The 19,899-nt window shown below is 60.8% G+C and overlaps 1 long non-coding RNA gene across 1 annotated transcript in view; it reads left to right on the top strand.

Moving 5' to 3' along the window:
• The first annotated feature begins 13,080 nt into the window (after window positions 1–13,080).
• The window catches only part of LOC143641401 (uncharacterized), a 37,790-nt gene continuing 30,971 nt past the window's right edge, over window positions 13,081–19,899 (top strand). The window contains exons 1-2 of the long non-coding RNA XR_013155323.1: window positions 13,081–13,279; window positions 13,697–13,818. This is a non-coding gene — a long non-coding RNA (uncharacterized LOC143641401). The remainder of the gene's footprint in view (window positions 13,280–13,696; window positions 13,819–19,899) is intronic.

Genomic DNA, 19,899 nt, shown 5'->3' with positions numbered 1-19,899 from the left:
CTGAGGGCATGGCTATTTCCAGCCTCAGGGCTCACTCCTTCCCCAAGAGGCAGGGAATGCGGGCACCAGAGACAGCTGGACAGTCAGGCGCTACGAGACCCTAGAAAGGGGTGATGTGCCGAGCTGACAACAGGCAAGGACAGCTGGCCCGATCGGGTCCCCTCGGCCCCCCCTCCTGGGCCCCACCCCGTACCATGATAGAGAGGCGCCTGCCCAGCTCCCTGCCCGGTCCCCTTCTGCCCCAACTCCCTGCCTCGTCCCCTCCTGCCCTCAGGTCACAGGCCCTTGAGAGGAAGGGACTCCATGGGCTCTCGGCACTGTCCTAAATGTAGTGGGGCCTGGGCGAGTTGCCCAAGGAGTGGGGTCCTCCTGGGGGTCCTCCTGGGGGTGCACCCACACAGCCAAAGAGCCTACGTGGCATCTACGATGGCTCAGGTAGGAAGGGCTGATGGTCAGCAGGGGCTGATCAGCATTCACCTGCTTCCCACTCTAGACCCTCTTCTCCACCCCAAGTCCTGCCTCACCAAGGGGCTGCCCCATTGTCCCTTCCTGCCCAGCTGTCTCCTCTCATCTCCACTGGTCTTGACTGGTGGTGAATGGCAGCCCCAGCTGCCATGCGACAGGCCCAGGCCCACCAGCAGGTACCCCTGCCAACCCCGTCCCCACCTCAGGCCCGCCTACGAGGCACAGCGTGCCCAGGGTGGCTGTTGTCCTTGTTTGGGCTTGTCCACTGCAGGGCTACCTATGTCCCAGAAGGGAGGTCAACCAGAGCAGCTGTCCTCACAAGCATGTGGGCCATGGACATGGCTATTTCCAGCTGGGAACTGGCTCCCTGTCCTCTTCCTCATGAGGAAGGGGATATAGATATCCTGCAGGCGCCAGCCAGGCGCCTGAGACCCCAAAAAGGAAGGGAACAGGAGGTCAGCTCGGGCCTGCCCAGTTGCCTTTTCTGCTCATGAGCTCATAGGTGCTGGCTCTCGGGCAGTTCCCAGTCTGTCCTGCCCCGCCCCGTCTCACTGTCCCAAGCCCATTCTGGCATCATCGGGGGGAGCTGACCCCTCCTCCAGAGCGTGCACGCTGGGGTGGGCCAGAGGGGTCTGTGGCACTTCAGTCCTTCCCTGCACCGCCTCCCTGCCCCGGGGTAAAGGGGACCTCACTCTGGAAGACCTGACCAGGGTTCCAGGTCCTTCTGGTGGCCACTCCTGTGCGTTGGCCCACCTGGACTTGGCACCTCTGCCATGCAGGCCTGGGTCTGGGCTGGGCTGTCTGGGTCAGGGCTGCAGGGTCGGCATGAGATGAGACAGAGCCACAGAGGGCGTTGGAGGGGGCTGGCCCAGACTATGGGGAGTGGTGGCCTCATCAGGAGTGCTACCGAGCAGTGTGACACAGGATTCCAGGGTGAATGACAGTAAACTGCTCCCCTGCTCCAGTGGTGTCTCTGCTCGGGCCACCTGTCCTCCGTCTTGGAAGGCCAGTGGAGCCAGGCCTGCCCCATGGCACCCTCCCCTAGAGAGGTGGGTGAGTGGCAGGGGCAGCCCTGGGTGGAAGGGCAAGGCCAGGGAAATGGAGGGTGCCCTCCTGCCGGCCTCCTCAGGTCTGCACCATGAGCTTCTAGGAATGCCTGGACTCACTGAGGGCTGGTACCCTGTGGAGAGACCCTGGCTGGGCTTCCCAGGACTCAGGACACTGAGAGCTGAGGGCACAGCCCACTGTGACAGCACATGCTCCTTTCCAGGAACTGCAAAATGGGCTTGTGGTGTACAGTGGTGGCCAAATCGCTATGGCCCAGGGCCCTAGAAGTTGGCATGGGTGGCCGCCATGCTGCTGGGACCCTTGGCACTCTGGAAACATCACCCAGGCCCTGGCTTGAGCACCCCACAAACAGATCCAGGGCTACCCAGTCACCTAGAACAGAGCTCCTGAGAAGCCCTCCGTACCCCACACCTGGGCCAGCCGCCTGCCTTCCATTCTCCTTGCACAGTGGGAACAAGGGCCAATTGACCTTCTTGAGTGGGGGTCAGCTAGTCCAGCCTGCTGTGGAGGCAGCTGTGGTGGCCCAGCAGCATAGCAAACCTGAGGCAGGCTGCAGCACTTCCTGTGTGACCGCAGGCTGAGAGCGGGGGACAGCAGGTTTCCCACTGAGCTACAGCTTTGGCCTGATGGGAATCTGGGAGGTCGGCCAAGGGTATAGGGGTCCTGCAGGCTCAGAGATGGGTGCCAGGGAGAGTGCTGGCCAGCCCTGGGGAGATTTCAGTCTAGAGGCTATGGGGGCTTTGCCCTCAGGGAGCTTGTGGTCTCTCTGGGCAGAGCCAGGCCCCCAGAGCATAAGCAGCTCAAAGAAGTGGGAATTGTGCCCGACTTGGGAGCGGGAGCTGTGATGTGGGGCCCAGGGCTGCTCCTGGACTTTGGATGATCAGCCTTACCATAACAGAGCAAGGAGGGGGGCCCGTGTCTCAGGTAGGGACTGGACCAGGGACCACTGAGTCTGGAATCCAGACTCAATCCTGCTACCACTGCCACCAGCCTGGGCCCAAGTGCAGGGAAAGCCAGTCAAGTGCTCTCCTAGCCATGTGTCCAGCTCGTGGGCATCCTGGGCTGGCACTCAACCCCGGTCCCATGCTCCCCTCCAGGCCAAAGTGGAGGTTTGGGATTTTACCCTCCTCAGTGGTCCAAATCTTACCAGGGGTGTCCCAGCCCCTGGGGGTCCCCTCCTCCTTCCCACTATGCCAGGCACAGTGTCTGGAGGCGTCCTGCCTGTGGGAGGCATAGTGCAGAGTCATGGGGAGCTCTGGAGGGTCCCACAAGACTTCGCTGGGGAAGACAAGAAGCCATAGCTCCATGGCTCCCAGTAGCTTGCTTTTCCCATGCGGATGAGACTTAGGTGGGCCAGAGGCCGGCAGGAGTGTAGAGTCCAGTCCTGCCTCGCCCCTAGAGGCTGGAGGCCCACACAGGGCTACGTGGGCTGCCTGAGCTCCCACGGTTGGAGGAGCCAAGGTCGCCTGCTTCCCAGATACTCGCCCCCAGGGTGTGGTAGCCCACTGTCAGCCAATGTGTCCCAAGAGGGGTTCCGAGGGATGGCGTCGGCTCCAGGTTTTCTCCTGAAACGCCAAGTTAATAAGACCTCATTTGAAATGCACAGGAGGTCGGGGGTCACCCAGGGGCCTCTGGGACCTTCTGCAAAATGGCTCCTCTCCCATGTGCCCAGTCTGCCAGGCATGTGAGGCCTCACCTTTGCCATCTGACCCCCACGACCTATGTGCTGTGGGTTCTGGGGGCTTGGGTCTGGGTGGAAGGGCTGGAATTCCTTCTGGGCCAAGCAGGCCACGCTGGCAGAAAGTGCTGGCTGTGCGTGGTGAGGGAGCCCTGGCCAAGGGGCCGCTGGACGGTGGGGGCCGTGGGCCCTCTGGCACAGCAGCACAGTGGGCGTGTGGGCCAGGCCTCAGCGTGATAAATGGCTTCCCGTGGAGCCGGCGGCTCTGCCAGGGGCTCAGTCCTCTGAACTCAGTCTTGTTGATCTGGAGGCCCAGTCGGGGCCTTTCGAATAGGGCTGCTTTGTGGATGGACGGGGTGGTGATTTGGGGATGGCCAGTCGTGGGGTCTGTATGGGCAGAGCTGGCCCTGGGGGCCCAAGAGTTACCCAGGAAGCCCTGCCAGCCTGGGTGGGAGCTCAGCTTTGGGGAACAGAGCTGCAGCGCGGGGGCTCTGGAGTCACGTGGCCCCGAGTTCTGGGCTAGGAGGGGGCGCAGCGAGCTCAGAGCCCTGTGTTGGAGTTCAGGGAAGAGGCGGCATTTTGCCAGCTCAGCTTTCAGTGTCCCCTAGACCCTGCAGGGAGTGGAGGCTCCAGGGGCCTGGGAGGCTAGGTGTGGGCCAGGGCTTTGGACCCTGCTGACTCATGTACGGGAAGCCTCTGTCTCCAAGGCCCAGCCTCAAAACCCCAGGCTGGGGATGCGTCCAGAGCAGAGGGGGGTGGCAGTGGCTCTGGTCCCTTGTACATCCTTTCCACCCAGGGGAACCCCACATGGGGGTTCTGATGGGCCCCTCAGCCCCTAAGACCTCGGTGATGTTCCCCGCCCCACCCCTGCACTTGGAAGACCCCTCACAACTCCTGAGAGAGCAGGCTGTGGGACAAGATGAGCTTCCCACAGTATGTTTGGGTGAGACACCCCGCTCTCCACCACCTCCAGGGAGACCTCCCGGCTCCACTGGCTCTGGGATGTAGGTCTCAGCCACTAGCCAAAGCCCACATGCCTTTCCCCTGCTACAGCCAACAGTCCTATCTCATGGAGGCCAGCCGCAGGCACAGGGCCCTGAGCCTCATGGGCACATGGGACCCTGGGAGTGGGCCACATGCTGGGCCAGCCTGGGCCCTGAGCACCTGGCTTGCTCCCACCAGGGGCTCTCAGTCTGTGGCACTCCCCACAAGCTGAGAGGAGGAAGGCCCTTGGTCGGGGTGGTGTGGAGTTCGGGTGAGCTGGCAGCCCGCGGCTCTGGCTCCCCGGGACCCTTTGGCGCTGCAGAACTGGGGAGGAAGCGGGCTGGGCCTGCCCTGGAGCTGCTTGGACCTCACAGGGCCTGTGGCTCGCTCTAATTGCTCTTTCTAAGAAATCCCTCAAAATCTTTTGCAGGAAGGGAAGGCCTGGGAGGAGTGGAGGCCGGCCGGTGTGAGACAGGTTGGGTCTGGGGAAGGCAGGGAGGCCTTTGCCCCCACCCCAAACGCAGTGGCCATGGGCCTGAGAAATGAGTTTCCTGGGTCCCCCAAATCTGGCCCTGGGGACTGGGCCCCCGAAACGCCACCTCTTCAGTGGCTCTGTCTCCTCCCACTTGCTGGGCCGCCCGGTCTGAGTGGGACACACAGCTGGAACGGCCGGCCTGGGATTGAGGGAAGAGGAAAACATGACGAGGTGGGTGGAGGCAGAGCTGCGGACACACAGCCCAGGGTGCCACACACACGTGTCTACCCACCCAGACCTCACTGCCCGCAGGGCCAGTGGAAACCACGAGTCGGTCGAGCTGCCCCACCCCCGCCAACTCCCACAGGGCGCCCCGGAGCTCCCCCAGGCTGCCTGTGGGCCGGAGGCCTGGGTGAGGCCTCAGGGAGGGCAGGCAGCAAGCCCAGCAGGCTGGGGTGGGAGGGCTGGGCGGGGGCTGGACTCTTCGGGAACCCCACAGTGCCCCAGGCAGCCCTGCCCACGCCCCTCTGTCACAGACTGTACCCTGGACCCTGGACTGTGACCCCACTAGGCAAGGTGTGTCGGGCTGGAGTACCTGGGGGCTCTTCCTCCTCTGTCTGCCCAGAGGCCCCGCTCCCTCCCTCGCTGCCTGTGGTGCCCCATTCTCCAAACCGCACTTTCCAGTCCCCCACGCCCACTGTGGATGGTCTACACCTCGGCCTGCAGTCACCCCCAGCCCAACTGCTGGCCCTGCTTAGGGCCTCATGGCCACTTAGAGAAGTCACGGAGGGAAGCAGCTAACAGACTTTCTCAGTGTGAGGGACTTGGGGAACAACCCTCCCCAGAAGGCTGGGACACGGCTGGCCTTTGGGAGATGCCCAGAGACGGTCCAGGGATGACTCAGAGGGCAGCCAGCGAGGAGCACTGGGGCAGGATCAACTGGGGGTGCTTGGGTGCTCCCTGGGCTCCCGGGCCTCTCAGAGCCACAGGAGGCCTCCCCCACGCCTGAGGCACCAGCACAGGGGTGCCTGCCGAAAGGGAGGGGAGGGGAGAGAAATGGAACCGGGGCTGGGCCTGCCGAGGGACACACCACCCCGGGGCTGGGCCTAGAGCAGGCACTGTCTGCCGGCTGACGGTGAGCTGCTAGGCCTGCTCAGAAGTCCCTGGGAATGGGGTGACTGGGTGTAGGGGCAGGCTGGGCTGGGTTGGCCACAGGGAGCCTCCAGCCCTGTGTGTGGGTCCCTGGGGGGATCCACAGGGAAGGAGGGAGGGACGAGAGTTGTGGGCAGGTGCTACCAGGATAATCCAGGCCCCACCAGCTGGGCACAATTCTGCCACATCACCTGGACCAGCTCTGCCTCTGACAGACTGGGCCCTCCACGGGCCTCACTTGTCCTATAGGGAGGTGGGCAGAGAGCTACCTCTCCCTCTGCCTTCTGAGAGCATCAGCCGTGAACACCCAAGTCCCCACTTCTGTCCTACTGTCCCGTTGAATCCTGCCTCTCCTGCAGGAAACACAGGATCTGGGGAAGCTCACCTGGGGAAGTGGCCACCCAGGATCTCCTGGTCCAAGTGGACAGGGGGTTGGGCATTGGAGGAGAAGGGGGCCATATTGCTGTGGGTCCCCAGGTCATCTGGCCTGCCAGTGTCCACTTCCCCAGGCCGGGATTTGGAGGATGTGTCTCTCCTGGCCACAGAGGACTTTGAGGGGAGCCAGTGGGAGAATGGGACAGAAAGGACACTGCATCCTCCCTCCTGGGACTCTGACTTGAATCATGCTTGAGGTCCCAGTGACCACTTGGTCCCCCGGCCAGTGTTGCAGACTGGCTGAGTCCAGAGGACTTGGAGGCTGGGCCTGACTCCTAGCCACCTGCAGTTGTGGAGAGGCTCTCTGTAGGGGTTCCTGGAGGGGCCAGTGGGAGGCTGTGCTCAGTCACTCTTGACCTGCAGGAGGACGTGGCCTGCTCTAGGGACCCAGCAGGCCTGTTGGGCTCTTCCTAGTGGTCACCTGCCACCTAGGGATCTGGCTCATCTCCGGGCACTATCTGGTGCCTGGGTAGGAGCCAGTGCATTGCTCCAAGGGCAGTAGAGGAGGGACAGTCCTGTCCCCAAGGAACCTCCACATAGACCTGGATCCGTGAGCGTTTGGTGGACGGACGGGAAGGCCATGGGAGAGGGCTCTGGCGCCCAACCAGGGAGCAGACCACTGCTTCCAGGCCTCAAGCCTAGAGGTGTCCCTAACCTCTGTGCACGGGTAGACACCGGTGGGTGGAGTGCCCAACATTGTCCTCCTGCCTACCTTGCTGGTCAGCCAGTGCTGTGGGAACCTGCTCTCACCTTGTCCCTTACTCCCCTGGTAGCTACCAGGACAACTGAGCAGAGCCCATCCATTAGTGGGGTCCTGCACCCATGAGGAATGTCCCACAGTGTGAGGCCACCTCAGAAAGGAGTTTCAAGAAGGACCCAGAGGGGCCAGAGGGTCAGGCTGCCCAAGTGAGTATCCATGGTGGCCTCTTTTGTGTCCCTTCAGAAGGCCATACTCCAGGAGTGCTCACACCTGAGTTGGAGCACAGCCAGGGCCTTGGGCAGCTTTGTCCAAGTGCATCCACACTTCTGGGGTCAGTGGGCAAAATTCCACCACCCCACTGGCCCATGAGGAAACCAGCCCGTTAGCTTGAGGATGGACCTTGCTACAGGAGCAGGCCTAGGGGTTGGAGTTCCGGAGGGAACCTTAGCAACTTTATTTTTAATTTTTTTTTTTTAAAGAGAGAGAGAGAGAGAGAGAGAGAGAGAGAGAGAGAGAGAGAGAGAGAGAGAGAAGGAATTTTATTTATTATTTTTTAGTTTTCGATGCACACAACATCTTTGTTTGTATGTGGTGCTGAGGATGGAACCCGGGCCGCACGCATGCCAGGCGAGTGCGCTACCGTGTGAGCCGCATCCCCAGCCCCGCAACTTTATTTTTCATCTTGGAGGGGCAGCAACAGTTTGGGGATTTGGGCCTTATGAAGTGGAAGATGGGGTGTGAGTGGACACAGGCGGCTTGTAGTGTCCTGGGCCTGGCAGTGTGGGGCTGGACCAACTCATGGGCCCCAGGAGGCCTGCTGGAGATCTGCAGTGACCCTACCCCATTGGTACATCCTGACTCTTCCTGGGGCAGCTATGGGGGAGGCCATGTGTGGTGGAAAGACACGACTCAGCTACAGACTGCCCCTGGGCCAGAGAACCACAGCTTCTCCAGCTCCCCCGTCCACAAGGCAGCTGGTGGGGTCTTGTTTCTTGGGGCAGTTCTGGAGCTGAGCTGGCCTCTGGTCACTGCCCACCTCTGGGGTGGAGCAGAACCTGTAGTGCCCAGGCCTCCGTCCTGCCTGCTAGGAACCCTTTGGCTTCTGCCTCCTCCCCAGCCACTGGGCTCTGGCCTGACTCTATCCTTCCTTGCTAAGCCTCTGCCTGTGGCCAGCAGCCTCCTCCTTGGACAGAAGCACAGGCTCCCACCCCCTCACCCACCCCACATGGCAGGCTGGTTGATGTCTACTTGGCTAGCTGTTAGAACATGGCCACTGCCTTCTCTGGGTCCCCAGACTTGCTCAGGCCTGAGGGAGGCATTTCCAGAGCCCACCCCATCCTGGCCCCCGCCCTGCATTCCCTCTGTCCAGCTACAAGCTGCTCACAGCAGGGCAGGCAAACCTCAGCCTAACCCCAGATTCCAGGCTTGGGGCTGGCTGCCGGCTGCAGAGATAAATCGAGGAAGTGTCCCCTGACCCTGGCCCCGGCCAGCCCCCTGTGGTGGCAGGCGAGGGAAAGGAGAGACCCCAGAGGCCTGTTTGCTGTCCCAGCTGGGCTCCCGGCATGCCCCTTCCTCTGCCCTGGCTCCAGCCCCATCAGATCTGAGGACTCCCTGCTCAGGATGTGGAGCTTGTCAGGCACTCAGGCCTGTGGGAGGAGGGGACGGAGATTGGGACAGACAGCCACTGTTCTGTGAAGGGGATGTGACTTCCATCCCCCGGTTTCTCGGGAGCGTCCTGGGGACAGCAGGGGCTCCCAGGTGTACCTCTCGCCTGCCTCAGCCTGGCCTGGGGGCTCACCATGACTTGCCCTTCAGTGTCTTGCAGAGAGGGGACCTCTGTGAGGGGTGAATCAGCCCCTTCTCTGAGGCATTACGGAGGACCCTGAGAGGGAAGGGCTTCAGCAGCTTGCCTGGACTACCCTCAGCTGCCGCTGGAGCCCTGTGGGCCTGTGCTGCCGAGCTGGCAGGGAAGCCCAGTGGTGCTGGGCTGGTGCTGGTGTTTGCAAAAAGAACCCAGCCCGCCCAGGGGCCCTGGTCCTTTGTCCCACCCCTACTCCATTCCCTGACTAGTGAGGCCCACCTCTGACCTTGGGCTTCTCAAAAGGGCTTCCTGGACAACTGGCTGCCAGAAGATGTCCCCTAAGCCCCTGGGGCCTGGGACTTGGGTTCTGCCCTGCAGCCAGCTCCCTGGGCGTGCCTGCCATGAGGGCAAGAGCAAGGGAGCCCCGTGCCAGCCAGGCTGTGGGGCCGGGAGGGGGGCAGGGCTCCTCTTTACTGCAGCTTCCTGTGGTCCAGGGGGTCTTGGGGAACCCAGTCTCTGGGAGGATACCTCACTCTCTGGTGGTCTTGATCTTGGGGCTTATGCACTGACAGTGTGGACCCTGGCTCTGTGTCCAGCTGGTCCTGGTGTAGCACTCTGTGTCCCCCAGGTCTTCAGCAGATGTGAGAGCTGGCCTAGGGGAGGCCAGGGGGTGAGAGCTGGCCTAGGGGAGGCCAGGGGGTGAGAGCTGCCTAGGGGAGGCCAGGGGGTGAGAGCTGCCTAGGGGAGGCCAGGGGGTGAGAGCTGCCTAGGGGAGGCCAGGGGGTGAGAGCTGCCTAGGGGAGGCCAGGGGGTAGGGGAGGCCAGGGGGTGAGAGCTGCCTAGGGGAGGCCAGGGGGTGAGAGCTGGCCTAGGGGAGGCCAGGGGGTGAGAGCTGCCTAGGGGAGGCCAGGGGGTGAGAGCTGCCTAGGGGAGGCCAGGGGGTGAGAGCTGCCTAGGGGAGGCCAGGGGGTGAGAGCTGGCCTAGGGGAGGCCAGGGGGTGAGAGCTGGCCTAGGGGAGGCCAGGGGGTGAGAGCTGCCTAGGGGAGGCCAGGGGGTGAGAGCTGCCTAGGGGAGGCCAGGGGGTGAGAGCTGCCTAGGGGAGGCCAGGGGGTGAGAGCTGGCCTAGGGGAGGCCAGTGGGGTGAGAGCTGGCCTAGGGGAGGAGGCCAGGGGTGAGAGCTGGCCTAGGGGAGGCAGTGGGGTGAGAGCTGGCCTAGGGGAGGCCAGGGGGTGAGAGCTGGCCTAGGGGAGGCCAGGGGTGAGAGCTGGCCTAGGGGAGGCAGTGGGGTGAGAGCTGGCCTAGGGGAGGCAGTGGGGTGAGAGCTGGCCTAGGGGAGGCCAGGGGGTGAGAGCTGGCCTAGGGGAGGCCAGGGGTGAGAGCTGGCCTAGGGGAGGCAGTGGGGTGAGAGCTGGCCTAGGGGAGGCCAGGGGGTGAGAGCTGGCCTAGGGGAGGCCAGGGGGTGAGAGCTGGCCTAGGGGAGGCCAGTGGGGTTCAGCTTTCCAGGCCGCAGTCAGATGCTTGGGCTCAGGAAAGACTTGGGTTCCCTTGGGCTGGGCAGGGGTTGCCTTCTCGGGACCCCCGGAGTCTGGGTGGGCTCAGCAACCGGAGGGCCTCCATCTCCTGGGCCGAGGCCCCCGTGTCAAAAGGAAGGGAAGGAGGCAGGGGTGGGGTAAGCAGCCCCTCTCACTGCCCCCCCCCCCCCGCTGAGCCAGGAAAGGACTGCCCTCTTCTGAGGCCCCTGGAGGACCTGGGGAGGAAGAAGGGCCCAAATCTGGGGGTAGTGGGGCGGGGGGCTGGGGTCACTTCCCCTTGCCCCCCCCCAGAAGCCCCACCTCAGTGGCCAAATGCATGTCATGCTGACCACTGACCTCAAGGGGGCGCAGGAGACAACAAAATATCTTCCTGTTTGGGAGGCAGTCTGGCTGTGGCTGAACCTCCAGGGTGAGCCGGCTCAGCGGGGCTCCCTGTCCCACTCACACTCCCCACAGCCCTGCCCAGGCCCACCCGCCACCTTGGCTCCCTGGCCCCTGAGCAGCTCCTGATAAGCATCCCCACCCTTTCAGCCACTCTGGCCTCTGGCCTCAGCCTTCTCCCAGTCCCTCCCCTCCCTCCCCTCCCCTCCCTCCCCTCCCTCCCCTCCCCTCCCCTCCCCTCCCCTCCCCTCCCCTCCCTGGCCGGCTCCCTTGCACTCTCCTCTCTGGGCCTGGGAGGGATGATCCTCAGCCCACCTAGACCAGGCAGGCAGCCCTGGCCAGTCTGTGCATTTGGAGGAAGTTCCAGAGCACCTGCTCTGGGGTGGGCCTGGGTGTGGGAAGGACGGACCTTCATCTGAGGCTCAAGGGACTTTACTTAGTTAGGTCCCAGGCCACAAAGGGCAGCAGGTGGCTTTAGGAAAGGCCTGGAAGGGAGGCGAGGCCACTGCCCGGGAGCCTGGGAGGTGGATAGAGGATGCTAGGTGGAGACAGGGCCTGAGGGACATGGAGTGGGGTAGGACACTGAATAACAGAGGCAAATGGGGGTGCAGACAGGCAGGTGGCAGCCCAAGGTCCTGCAGGAGGATTCCAGGGACATTGGGAGGTAGAATGGGGGAAGGAGGCCCGGCATTAGGCAGGAGCATTAGCAGAGATGGGCTCTTCAGAGGAGGCTGAGGGCAGCTGTCCAGGCATAGCTAGAGAAGTCCTCCTGGGTCTGTGGCTGATGGGTGCAAGGAGCACAGAAAGACCTCCAGCCTCCCCCTCCAGGACTAGGGAGCCACGGAAGATTGCTGAGCAAGGGCAACCCAGCCAGGAGCTGCCTGGGAAGGTGAAAGGTCACTCCAGGGCATCTGTGCCACCAGTCACCAGGAAAGGGTCCCAGGGCACACTCCCCAGGCTGGCCTGTCCAGGTGGGAGCCAGCTCACCCACCACCACTGACGCTGTCGCTCATCCTGACCTTGGTGCATCCTTCTGCAGGAAACTTCCTGAGACTCTAGGCAAATGTCCCTTCCTCTGGACTGGCACCATTCCCAAGGGGACCCCCAGGAGGCTGCAAACACACCAGGGACCAGGGAGGACTGGGCTGCCTTGGATGGGTCAGTATGGTAGGCCTTTTTTCCCTTCCAGCCTGGGTTCTGGGATTCACTCTGGTGGGAGGTGAAGGGGTAAGAAGTAGGGAGTGGACTCAGGTGCCAAAGTTGCAAATGTGTTAAGGGAAGAGTTAAATAGAAAGTCCTTTGCATTTGATAAAGTTGAGGTTCTTTTCTCCTGGCACTGGGGAGCCATGGAAGGTTGCACAGCAAGAGCAGGAGCAACACTGCAAGCAGGGAGCCCATTGGAGGAACTTGTGGGACCAGAAATGGTCAGCCTTAGGGCTTGGCCCACCCCCATGGAGAACTCAGATTCCCCCACCAGCCTACTCTGACCAGCTTCCTCCCCTTCTCAAAAGGACTGCCCTAAGCAGATGTTGCCTAGCTGGTCAGAGGAGCCCACCTCGACATGGTGCTCCAGCCTTTGCCATTGCACCAGGAACCCTTGGGGAGAAAAGCCCAGGCTGAGGGCTCCAGTGGACAGAGCTCTGTGGATGGGTCACGCCCTGCCCCCAGGTGCCTCTCCCTCCCGGCCTCAGTTTCCCACGTGCTCCCCGCTCTTGGCCTGCCAGGAGGCACTGTCCTGTGATCTCAGCACTGCCCGGGCGGCAGGAGGAGTGTCCCCGACAAGTGGGGCTCCTGGGGTCCTCAGCCTGGGCGTGTGCTCTTCTCTGAGTGGATCGGTCAGCACAGCCCAGTGTGGGCAGTAGGACTGCGGGGTCCAGGCCTCATCTCAGGGGTTCCCCGTGGGGAGGGGCCTGGGCTGGGTGGGCAGGAAAGCCTGGCTGGAGCTGGGGAGGGGGCGAGGGCCAGGACCGGGGCCTGGTGGGTGGAGCAGGAGGGGCCGGCAGAGGCGCGGTGAGCAGACTTGGCAGGCTTCCCTGCTGGCCACCGGGCCGGGGCTGGGACGGGGACCTTTTCGTGGAAGAGGATCGAAGCCGCCCTGTTGGGTTTGTTTGCCTCTGACCTTTGCCTGGGCTTGTGCAAGGCCCTCTCGGTGGCCTTCACCTTTGCCTGGGGGACATGGCTCACAGGAGACCCTGCTGCAGTGGCCGGAGCAGCTGGGGGGGCACTCTGAGCCCCTTGCTGGGCTGTGGTGGGGGAGGCGGCAGGGCAGCCACCACCTGCCACTGTCAGTCAGCCCAGCGGGCCTCGGCGGGGTGGGCAGCAAGGGGCGGGGCGCCAGCAGGCCTGGGTGGATTTCCTGGCCCGATTAGCTCCTCCTGGGGCCTAGGCCTGGGGCCTGGCCCTGCGTGTTTGTGGGCTGGGTGGGGAGGTGTGCCCACGTCAGGGCCAGGCGGAGACACGCAGGCCTGTGTATGTCGGTGCCACTGAAGAGGGGCCAGTGAGGTTCCTCTGCTAGCTAACGCAGGCTCCATCAGATCCGCATCCTCCTCTGGCAGGATTTGGCTGTGGAGAAGGCCCAAGGCTCTGGGAGCCAGCTAGAGACCCAAGGTGAGGGCGGGGCCCAGAGGGGTGGTGAGGCAGCCCAGGGCTCAGGGTCAGGAGTGGTGGGGCCCAGGGGCTCCAGAGAGGCCATCTTGGGAGAAGGCCTGGGACACTGGGTCATCTGGAAGGTCCTCTTGGGAGGCCACCTGTGGCAGCATGTCAATCCCAGGCTTCTCTGGGGGCCCCTTCTGGGCAAGGGCAGCCTGGAGGCCCCTGGGTGCCCTGCAGTTTCCACCAAGGCCACCAGATTGAGGCCCAGATTCTTGGCCTCCCCGCCCCTGGCCTGCTGCTTCCTTGGCACTCTTGGGCATGCATGGGCCATTCTCTGGGGACGTCCCTGAGTTGCCCGTCACCCCTGAGAGGTGGCAGGTGTGGCCCCTGAACAAGGGGAAAACTGAGACTTCCCTCACTCACGGCCCACAGATGGACCAGTCCTTGGGACAGCACGTGACACACAGTGAGTGCATAGCCCTAAGGTGGGAAGCTGTGAGAGCCCAGGAGACACTCAGAGGCCAGCAAGGCCCAGCACGGAGCCTGGCCAAGGGGTAAGTGAGTCTCCAGCAGCATGTGGCAAGGCTCTTGCCATGCCCCTGAGCACTGTCTGCACTGCACGTGTCCCCAGGGCACCCAGCACAACCTAGCACCTGACGGGGGTGGCACAGTGCCTGCCCTATAATATGTGTCCTCAAACTGCAGGAGAGGTGGCTACTGCAGGGCAGGACACAGGAGGGACACGGCCACACTCACACCCCACTCCACTGACCACACTCCAAATCACACAGAGCACACCGCCGTGTTCTTGCTATGAAGGCCCCAGCCTCCACCTCCACCCCCACACTCCACTCCCATGGTCTACACTCCACCCCCATGGTCTACACTCCATCTGCCATGGTCTACACTCCATCTGCCATGGTCTATACTCCATCCACCATGGTCTACATTCCAACCTCCATGGTCTACACTCCACCTCCATGGTCTACACTTCATCCACCATGGTCTACACTCCATCCTCCATGGTCTATACTCCACCTCCATGGTCTACACTCCACCTCCATAGATCTACACTCTATCTCCATGGTCTACACTCCATCTCCATGGTCTACACTCCATCCACCATGGTCTACACTCCACCTCCATGGTCTACACTTTACCTCCATGTTCTACACTCCATCCACCATGGTCTACACTCCACCTCCATGGTCTACACTCCATCCTCCATGGTCTATACTCCACCTCCATGGTCTACACTCCATCCACCATGTTCTACACTCCATCCTCCATGGTCTACACTTCACCTCCATGGTCTACACTTCATCCACCATGGTCTACATTCCAACCTCCATGGTCTACACTCCACCTCCATGATCTACACTCCATCCACCATCGTCTACACTCCATCTCCATGGTCTGCATTCCAACCTCCATGATCTACACTCCATCTCCATGGTCTACACTCCATCCACCATTGTCTACACTCCATCTCCATGGTCTACATTCCAACCTCCATGGTCTACACTCCATCTCCATGGTCTACACTCCATCCACCATGGTCTACACTCTACCTCCATGGTCTACACTCCATCCACCATGGTCTACACTCCAACCTCCATGGTCTACACTCCACCCCCATGCCCACACTCCACCCTTCATGTCCACACTCCATCCATCACTCTCCATACTCCATCCTCCATTCTCTCCACTCCACTCTCCAGATTCCACACTGTTGTCCGTGCTCCACACTCAGCCCTCCAACCACACGACATCCTCAAAGTCCCACACCTGTCATTCAGATCCACACCCTCTCCATGCTACATGCCTGATCCTCCAGGCTCCAAACTTCCTCCAGTGGGCTCCGCACTCTGTCCTCCATGTCTACACTCAATCTCCAGGCTCCACACGAGTCCTCCATGTCCTACACTCCGCCTACAGGTTTCGCACTCACTTCAATGCGATGCCCCACAGTCCACCCTTCAGCCTCAAACTCTGTCCTGCATACTCCATGATCTACCTTCAGGGTCTGACATTCCCGTCTCCAGGTGTCACACTCTCCTTCCTGCCCGACTCTCCATCCTCAGTCCCCATGCTTCCCTTCCACAACCCAGGATCCATGGTCCCTGCTGTGCGCTCCATCTTCCGTCCTCTCCATTCGGTTCTCCAGGTCTGCACTACATCTACCAGGCTCCAAATTGCTTCCTCCAGGCTCCGCACACTGTCTTCTGTGCCTCCCATTCCACCCTCCAGGCTCCACACTCCACATTCCAGGCTCCACTCTGGCCTCTAGGCTTCACCCTCATCCTCTGTGTCCACCCTCTTTCTTAGGTTCCACACACTGTCTTCCATGCCGCATCCTCCGTTTCCCATGCTCCACTGTCTGTCCTCCATGCCCCCCACTCCACCCTCCAGGCTCCACACTCTGCCCTTAGTGCTACGCACCCCCAGTCAATCTCTAGGCTCCACCCTGCACCCTCCAGGCTCCACACTCGGGCCCCCAGGTTTCTCACCGCTCTCCATGCCCCTTCCTTCAGTCTCCATGGCATTTCCAGGCTCAAAGCTCCATCCTCCAGCTCCCACACCCTCCTCCATGCCTCATGGTACATCCTTCAGTCCCTGAATTCTTTTTGATCATCTCAGAACACATCCTGCCTGCTCCACGTTCTGTCTTCCATCCTCACCACTCTATACCCCACACTCCACCCTCAGGTTCCTCTCAGTCCTCCTGGAGTGTCCCACACTCTGTCCTCCACTCTCCGCACTCTCTGTATCCCCGATCCCTCCTTCAGTCTCCATCCTCCATCCTCTCCACTCCACGCCCCACACTCCACCCTCCATGCCCACTCTCTGTCCCAGGCTGCTTGCTCATTTTACCCTTCATGCTGCACACTTTCCTGCCTGCTGCACACTCCCACATTTCATTTCCAACTCCACCCGCATCCTGAATCACCCACACTCCATCCTCCTGCTCCACCCTCCATTCTCCAGACTCCACACTCGCTGCTGGAGGCTCAACACTCTCCTCCATTCTCCACGTTCCAGTCTTCAGTCTCTAAACTCCGTCCTGCAGGCTCCGCACTCCGTCCTCTTTGCCTCACTTTGCGCCCCCATGTTTCACTCAGTCCTCCCTGATCCACGCTCTGGCCTCCAGGTTTCTCACACCCTCCATGCCCCAGTTCATCTTCAGCCTCCACATTCTGCCCTGCATACTCCACCATCCATCTTCCCACACCACACTCTGTCCTCAGACCCACACCCCCTCCTCACGTCCCAAGACATTTCCTCCATGATCTGCATGCCACCTTCCATACTGCACATTTCATCCTCCATGTCCACACTCTTCCCCAGGTTCCTCACCTACTCCATGCTCCATCCTTCAGCCTCCACTCCATCTTCCGTGCTCCATGCTTTGCGATTCATCTTTCATCCTCTCCACCCTTTCTCCAGGTCCCACCACTCTGTCCCGCATGCTCCACACTCAGTCCTCCTTGGTCCACGCTTCATCCTCAGTGTCCCACACTCTCTCCTCCAGGTTCCACACCCACTGCGTGCCCCAAATTCCATCCTCGGATTCCATGCTCCGTCTTCCACTCACCACACTCCATTCTCCAGGTTGCATGCTCCATGCTCCATGTTCCATGCACAGTGCTCCATGATCCACACTCCATGTTCAGTGTCCCACACTCAGTCCTCTGGTAACCGACCTCCTCCATGCCCCACATTCCTCCCTCCAGGCCCCACGCTGTCCTCCAGGTCCCACGCTGTCCTCCATGCCACACATTGTTTTTCTATTTCGGGGGGTGGGGTACCAGAGATTGAACTCAGGGACATTCAACCACTGAACCACATCTCCAGCCCTATTTTGTATTTTATTAGAGACAGGGTCTCACTGAGTTGCTTAGGGCCTCGCCATTGCTGAGGCTGACTTTGAACTTGCAATACTCCTGTCTCAGCTTCCCCAGCTGCTGGGATTACAGGTGTGTGCCACCACCCTGGGCTCCATGCCCCACGTTGTAGTCCTGAATGCCTCACGCTCATCTGCCAGACTCCACACACACCCTCCATGCACCATTAACAGCCCCACACTGTCCTCCATGCTCCACAGTCCACTGGTAGTGCTTCACACTCCCTCTTCCATCCCTCCACTTCATTCTCCAAGTTCCACCCTCCATGCTCCATGTCCTACACACCGTACTCCAGGCGGCCTACCCAGTCCTCCACGATGACACTCCATCAGTCATGTCCCATTCTCTAACCGCCAGGTTCCACACGGTCCTCCATGCCCCACACTCCGTCCGTCACTCTCCACATTCTATCCTCTGTGCTCCACAATCCGTCTTCCAGGCCCCAGACTCCGTCTTTCATCTCCCCACCCCATTCTCCACGCTCAGCCCTCAGCCCTCCAGCCACACTCCATGTCAATGCTCAGACTTCGACCGCCAGGTTTCACACCATCTCTGTGCTCCATGATGGATCCTCCAGGCTCCATATCATCCTTTATGCTTTACACTCCATTCTTCAGGCTCCACACTTCCTCCTGTAGGTCCTAAATTCTGTCTTCATGCTCCAAATTTGTCCTTCTGTCTCCAGACTGCAGCCTCTGTACTCCACATGACATCCTTACCCCACTTTGTCCTCCATGTCCCACACTTCACCCTCCAGGCCCCACACTCCGTCCTTGATGCTCCACACCCCACGCTCCACGCTCCACACTCACTCCTACTTGTCCACACTCCATTGTCAGTGTCCCACACTCTGTCCCCAGGTTCCCCACCTTCCTCCAGGCCCCACATTCCGTCCTTCACTCTTCTCACTCCGTTCTCCCACTGCACACTCTATTCCCAGGTCTCACTCTCATACTCCAGGGGCCACTTCAGACCTCTGGGCTCACTCCCTGCTCCATGCTCAACTCTCTGGCCTGCAGGCTCCACATTTCATTCCCCAGGCTCGCACTCCCCTGCGTGCTCCACACTCTGTCTTCCATTCCCCACACTCCAGTGGCAGCTCCACACTCCATTCTTTGTGAACCACACTCCATCTTCCAGGCTCCAGACTCCAAGCTTGCTCCTGGAGGCTCCACACTCTGTCCTCCATGCTGCACACTCTGACCTTCAGTCTCCACACTCCATTCCCCTGGCTTCGCCTCCTGGCCTATGTGCCCCCAACTCTGTGAGGGTAGGCCTCACACTGTCCTCCATAAGCACATGCTGTCATCCGTATGTCGCACTCCATCCTCCCTGCCACTCACCCTGTCCTCCAGGCGTCACCCTCCATCTTCCAGGTCCCACTTTCCATCCTCCAGGTTCATGCCTTTCTTCGTGCCTCAGGCTCCACCCTTCTGTCTCCGTACTTCATTCTCCATGCTCCGCACTCTGTCTTCCATCCCTCCATCCATTCTCTGCGTTCCACACCCCATCCTCCATAACCCACACTCAGTCCTCCATGATCCCCCTCTGTCTGCCATGTCCCACACCCCATCCTCCAGGTTCCACACAGTCCTCCATGGCCCAGGCCTGACCCACAGTCTCAACACTCCATGTTCCACACTCTGCTCTCTGTGTCCCACAGACCCTTGTCCATGCTCCTCACCCGGTCCTTTATCCTTTCCACTTCCTTCTGGTTCTCCACTGTGCCCTCCATGCTCCATACTTCATCTTTCATGTACCAAACCCTGCCCTCCAGGTTTCACCAAAGCCCTGTGCTCCTGCACACTCTCCACACTCTGTCCTCCAGGCTCCAGACTTCCTCCTGTGCTCCACACTCTGTCCTTCAGTCTCCACGTTGCGTCTCCGTGCTCCAGAGGACACCTTTAGCCTCACGCTTAGCCTCACGCTTTGTTTTCCGTGCCCCACAGTTCATACTCTAGCCTCTACACCCCACTCTCCAAGCTCCTCGCTCAGTCTTCCCTGATTCACCTCCATCTTCCACCTCCCATACTCCACCCTTCATGCTCCACACTGCATTTTCTAGGCTCAGCCCTGTCCTCCAGACAGTGCACTCTATCCTCCAAGTTCTGCACCCTCCTGCATGCCTCATGCTCCATCCTTCAGTCTCCACACCCATCCTCTTCGCTCCACAGTCAGCCCTGCATGACACCCACTCAATCCTCAGTGTCCCACACTCCATCCCCCATGCCCCTCACACACCATCCTCACTGCCCCACACCCTGTCCTCCATGTTCTACATTCTGTGCTTTAGTCTCCATGCTTCATTCTCCTGGCTTCACACACACATATATTGTCCTATATGTCCCCCACTCTGTACTCCAGGCCTCACGCTATCTTGTCCTCTGCTCATGGCATCATCCATGTCCAACTCTGTCCTCCAGGTTCCATACTCTCCTCCATGCCCCATGCCCCATCCTGGAGTCACCACACTTCATCTTCCATGCTCCAAAATCCATCCTCCCTGCTCCACACTCCATCTTCCATCCTCTGGGTTCCACACTCCATCCTCCATGCTGCATACTCAGTACTCCATGATCCACACTCCACACCCAATGTCTCACACTCAGTCCTTCAGGTAACATCCTCTCCATGCCCCATTTTCCATCTTCCAGGTCCCCTACTCCTTCCTTTATGTGTCACACCCTGTCCTCAGTCTCTACACTCCATTCTCCACGTGTCACACCCTGT

This window comes from Callospermophilus lateralis, chromosome 2 (assembly GCF_048772815.1).
Source record: "Callospermophilus lateralis isolate mCalLat2 chromosome 2, mCalLat2.hap1, whole genome shotgun sequence".
NCBI classification, from domain to species: domain Eukaryota; kingdom Metazoa; phylum Chordata; class Mammalia; order Rodentia; family Sciuridae; genus Callospermophilus; species Callospermophilus lateralis.
Note: the sequence above shows the minus strand (reverse complement) of the source record. Positions and strands in the feature narration are given on the sequence as shown.